This window comes from Zingiber officinale, chromosome 10B (genome assembly GCF_018446385.1).
Source record: "Zingiber officinale cultivar Zhangliang chromosome 10B, Zo_v1.1, whole genome shotgun sequence".
In the NCBI taxonomy this organism is placed as follows: Eukaryota; Viridiplantae; Streptophyta; class Magnoliopsida; order Zingiberales; family Zingiberaceae; genus Zingiber; species Zingiber officinale.
Window position 1 is genome coordinate 88,481,933 of NC_056005.1, and position 6,431 is coordinate 88,488,363.

A 6,431-nucleotide genomic window follows, 5' to 3' on the forward strand; every position below is an offset into this window, starting at 1 on the left:
TTTGTACTCATTGTAAGCTTGTAAGCTTGTATTTCTTGTATCCTTTCCCTCTCTTCTTGTATTGAGTATTGTAGGGCTTCTCCGCCCTTGGTAGTTACCACAAAGGAGATTTTTATTTAGTGGAGGGTGTGTGTGTTGGTGTGGATCCTTGGATTAGTCACCTCTTGTGAGGTGGATACCAAGTAAAACCAACCGTGTTAGCGTTGTGTGTTTGTTTCTGTATTTTCCGCTGCACATCTTTGAAGGAACAAGCAACGCCGAGCACCGAGCGAACGCGACGAGCTATTCACCCCCCCCTCTAGCTACTTTTGGTCCTAACAACTTCGCTTTAATCCTCTCCCACCACATACGTGCATCTCCTGCCAGGCAGAAGGAGGCGCATTTCACCTTTTCATGCTCTGGCCAGTCCAGAAGCTCCATCATACTCTCCAGTGTTTTGAACCAGGCTTGGGCATCCCATGGTTCACTGGTGCCTGAGAAGTTCCCTGACTTGATTTTCTGCCACTGGATCAGACAGGCTTCTCTCCTTGCCCCCACTGCTGGGGCTACTAGTGCTGTAGGTTGGACTGATGGAACCTCTGTAACTACTGGGGTTGCTATGTTAGGTTCCGGGGTGGCAGTGGGAGTGTTCTGCTGATTAGCCCTTAGGGTGGCTATCTCCTATTGCTGTTCAGCTAGTTGCTTTTGTAACTGAGTCACTACCTCTGTAAGGTCTGGGGGAGGCACTAAGCTGTCCGCCTCATGCTGGGGCTCAGTAGCTGGTGCCCTTCTAGCTGGACGTCCTCGTACCATTTCCTAGAGAAGTAGAGGACATACATAACTACTACAATCATGTTTATATAACTACTACTATCAGGTTAGATGCTATCATATATAAACATGCTTTAGTTATCTATAAACATGGAAGCAAGAAATATAAATAAGGTGAGGGGAATTCTTACTTGAAAGTTGCAGGTTCAATGCTGATGTGTGTGTGGAGGAAGTATGGAACTTGCTCTGATACCACTCTGTAACGCCCCACCTTCTACTGACTAAACTATAAGCCCGGGGGTTACGGTTGCTAAACTATTCTGTGGCTACCACTGATGTATAATGTGAAAATGTGAAAAAGGCTGAACTAAATTAAAAACTCTGCTAATTGATATTAAAACTGGAATTTATGTTCAAATGCACTTTCATTTTTGTACATATGCTAAAGAAGGGAAATCTAAACTTTCCATTTGATCAAGGAGTTGAAATCAGACATTTCCAACTGAAATCAGACTTCCCAATCGATTGAAGCTGAGACTCGATCGATTGAAAGGGCTTCAATCGATCCACTGATCGATCCAACGTGCTTCTGTGCACGGAGGTCTTTTCTGAATTGATCGACCGATTGATCCAGCCTGGGCCAATCGATCAGCTGATCGATTCAGCAGCTCTCTGTTCGCGGAAATTATTTCCCGATCGATCGGCTGATCGATCCATGGCCAATCGATCAGCTGATCGATTCATCAGCTCTCTATACGCGGAAAATCACTCCCCAATCGATTGGCTGATCGATTGAGGACCCTCCAATCGATCGGCTGATCGATTGAGGACCCTCCAATCGATCGGCTGATCGATTGGAGCTCTGATTTCTGCGATTTCTACTGCATACCACCACTAATCCATATACAATACAAATGTATCAACTTAAAAACATCATAAGATTCCTAGGCATGTCATTACTATCATTGTTCATGGTTTATTAACTGACATCAAAATAACTAGTAGTTTAGGCATAGCATGGTGCATACTTTCACAATTCATGACATTTAAACTTTCTAAAGGTGCGGAATAATAAGAATATAAGAAGTTCTAATTCTTTAACTTGCTAGTCCCCAAGAATCTTTATTCCAAGTTCCTTCTCACACACATCTTGACACATTGACCTCCAACCTCCGCTAATCCATCTTCCCTTTACCTGTATCTGCAGTATAAGGAAAAAGGAAACTATAAGCTTGGGAGCTTAGTAAGAACCATCTACCTCACAAAATATGCATTCGATGAAATCATGCTTTACAAAGATGTTATTTGAAACACATGCTATCATTCATGCTGGAAATGATAAAACATGACATACTGATATATGAGTCATGGCAATCACATACTGATTATAGAACTACCCTATTGTATCAATAAGAAAAACTGAACTGATACATAAGCTGAGCTAAACTGATGCTGGGCTAATACTAAAACTAAATTGTATTCACATACCTGATTTGTGAAGTTTTGAAAACTATTTTAAACTTAATTAAGATTATTTTTAAACTTAATTAAAATTATTTTAAAACATAATTAAAATTATTTTAAAACTTAATTAAAATTATTTTTTAAAACACTTATTTAAACCTTAATTAAAAACTTAATTAAATTATTTTAAAACTTAATTAAATTTCATAAAAACTTAATTAAATTTATTTTTAAACATTATTAAAACTTAATTAAATGTTTTAAAAAAAAACTTACACAGCATAAAATTTAATTAATCTAGACCTAAATTCAAGACTAAAGTTTAAAACTTAATTCAAATTTAAATTAAATTAACACTTAATCATCTCAAAATTAAACTCTAACTTAAAATGATAATAATTTTTTGAAAATAGTAATAACTAATATAAAAATTATAATAATGTAAACCAAATCAATCTAACTCAAAACTAATTTAATTAATTACCTCTTAATTAATCAAATTATTTAATAATTAAAGTTAAATTAAGTTAACTAACTTGATCAATTAATCTAATAAAAAAATGAATCAATTATTCTTAATTAATAAATTTGTAAACCTAAATTAATTATGTTTTAAATAATTAACTTAAAAATAAACTTTAAAGTAATCCTTAATTAATTAGTTATAAATAATTATACAATAAATTAGAAATTAAATAAATCAATAAAGTTTTAATATGAAACCTAATTTATTTAATTTAATAATTAAATCATTAATTTGAAGTTAATTAATTTAACTTTACAAATCTAATTAACACAAAATTCAAACTAATCCAAATTGAATTCTCAACTTAATCAATTAATTATTTAATAGGTAAATTAATTCAAGTTTAAGTGATCTTAATCTATTTTAATTAAAAATTAACATTAATTAATTAAAATTAATCAATTGATTATTAACTTGCTTTAATTAATCTTATTCAATTCAAAACTAACCTTAATTAAATTTAACTTAAATAATTCGATAATCAAATTTAGCAAATAATATTTGATTAATTAAATAAAACTTACTCATTAATTAAATTAATTTTAAACTTTAACCATAAATTAAACTTTAATTAATTATTAAACCTAATTACCAAAATAATTTGAATCATCTCACACAACTATAGGTTTATTTAGTTTGATAACTTAGAAATGGCTAGATTAATTAATTAAATTAAAAACTATTCCAAAACTTTGGTCTAACAAATATTTTTCATATCCCACTTGGACCTTAGGTTATTTTTTATTTAAGGTGGAGCGTCAACATCATTTCAAGATCAATCTTTCCTAGAAATTTTCAAAATTTATTTTTTCAAAACTTATTTGTTAAATATTTCTTTTAGACTTATGGATTTTAAAATATATTTCAAAATTCTCTTTCCAAAATATTTCAAAAATTATACACTTATTTTCCTAAAAGTATAAATGTTCTTAATTATAAAATTTTGCTTCAACCTTTCAAAACTTAACTTTTGCATCAAACTTTCTTCTTCAAAATTTTGCCTTAGGATTTTTTTTTTAAAAAATACTCTAAAACTAATTTTAAAACTTAGTTCACTATTTTCTCTTAGAAAATTTTCTAATTTCAAAAGTTTTCCTTAGAAATTTTTTCTAACAAATTATAAAATTTATGCTTTCTTTAACTCACACTTATTCATGGAAATTTTTAAGTTGTTCTAAATATATTTTCAAAATTTTAACTTAATTCTATTAAAATGCTTAGATATTTTATGGTTTTTTTTACATAACTTCTAACTTATACTTAGAGAACCTTGATTTAAAAAAAAAAATTAAATGATTTTTCTAACTCAAACTATTAATTTTTCTCTTGAACTACTTCAAATATGTTGGTTGTATTACCCCTATTTTTGATGTGTGTCAAAGGGGGAGAGATAATAAATTTAGGGGGAGTTATTGAACTCAGGGAGAGAGCTAAAATCTTTTTTACTTAACTCTGCATATTTTAAACTTAACTGTTCCGGATGGCTTGCTCGCGTTTCGGGGTGTTTCGTGATCCTTTCCGCCGCCAGCCACCAGGGAGAGGCTCTCTCCTTCTCAAGCTCTCCGTTAGCGCCGACGAAGCCGCCGACGCTCCCTTCTTCCTCTCCTCTACCCTCCATTACTCCGGCCTTCTCATTCCAGCGCCGCCGCCATGAGGAGGGAATAGGGGGGGGGGGGCTCGCTAGGTTCGTTGTTGCTGCTGCCGCCGTCGGCTTTCTCCTCTCCCTCTCCTCTTGTCGGCAGTCACGACCTTGGCACGAGAGGCCACCGCGAGGAAGACACCTCATGTCTTCCTCCTTTGTCAGTAGTCACCTACCGGAACAGGAGCATTGCTCCTCTTCTTGCCGGAAATCTCCTCCGGCGCGGGCTTCGTTCGGCAGCCCCCGACATCACCCTACAGTGGGATCCGCCTCCGACCACAGCCGCCTCTGGCAACCGACGCCTCCGGCGTCTAGCGCCGTCACCTCCGGCAGCTACTGCCGCAGACATCGTCACCCACGGGACAACCGTCATTCGGCGGACTCAGGTTTGTTTATTCCGGCCATCGCGCCGAGATTGGGTTCGACCATCGAGCCGAGGTTGTTCCGGCCATCGAGTCGTTGGGTTTTACTCTGTGCATCTCTCTTATGATTACGAGCTATCTGTGTTATCCGGCCTGCGTGTCGCGTATCGGCCTACGAGCCATTATGTCTCGGCCTACATGCCGCTTTCCGGATCCAGGGCCACGAAGACTTGATCAGTAGCACGACCAGCTCATCCATCCATCCGAGGGCGCCCCCTGGGCCAGGGTACGTTCTTGTACCTTTTCTGCATTTAGTTAATTATTTTGTCGTTAGTATTCGATTGCTCATATATCTGTGGGATTCACCTCGAGCACCGAGGTACCAGAGGCCGGGGCGACCCGGTCGCTGGATACAGGTACAGTTGACCGGAGGAGGACTTCTGACGATCTGGTCAACGTAGAGGACAGCTCATCGACCGGGTCAAGAGGATGCGGTCAACCTTCCAGACACGTCATACCGGCAGGTTCGTCTTCTCAGCTTCCAGACAGGATCATTAACTATGAACCTTAGTTACCAAACATTAAAAAGAGGGAGATTGTTGGTGCAAGAAGCACCAGAATCAAACCTGAGTTTTGATGTTGTCAAAGGTTCAATTTAAGTCTTGTTATGATCTGATAATTTTGCTATGTGTGCAGGCTATTTACTCAATCGAGGAAGTCCTAGTCACGACCAGACAGTAAAGTCCAAACAGGTATGGAGGACTCAACGTTTGGTTGGTAGGTTGAGGTAAATAACTGGAGGAGCGACAGTGAGGTCGGGTTCTTGAAGAGAACAACCTAAGGTCGCTGATCCAACTGAAGAAACCGGGAAGGTTTCCAAGTTGAGATCAAGACAGTCCTAACTGTTATACTCATGCATATTACTACTCATGTATTATAACTATGCTAACTTTGTTTTGCAGGAATATTATTATTATATCGAACTAACTTTGTGTTGCAGAATCATATGACCCCTTGAACTTCAAATGGTTATAACTTTTGACTCAGAACTCAGAATCAGGCTCTGTCAGCAGTCACGCGACCAACACTCAGAAAGCTTCATTTGACCAAGGGTTCGGTCCACTGAATAGGAGGTTCAGTCAACCAAAAAAGGATTTTTATCAGTCAACCGAACAGGCAAAAATGGCAAAGCAGATCAGGATCGCAAATATGGCATCACAGCATGATCGGTCGACCGAAAATGAGGTTCGATCGACCGAACAGTAAAAGCATTAATGGAGCATTAAGTGTGAATCTTGGCGAGAAGGAAAGTCCACCGTTCGGTCGACTGAACAAGGTTATCGGTCTACCGAACCATTAAAGATCAGTTAATGCAAAAGATCGAGCCAACGTCAAACTTTAGCCAAGAAGGAAGGGAGCGGGTTCGGTCGACCGAACAGAGGGATCGGTCGATCGAACAACAATGGCACTTATAAAAGGAGCTCGAGGTCTGAGGCTCAGCAACTATTCTCTGATCGATTCAAGTTCTGTTCTGCAAGCAAACCGTGCTACAAGCCTTCATCAGCTCAGCAAGCCACACTATCCGGAAGTGCCGACCAAAGCTTCAACTGCATTTACTTGTCGGTATATTTTTATAAGCTTGCATTGTAATTCACTTAAGCAAGATAGTAGGGTTCTTATTATCTTGCTC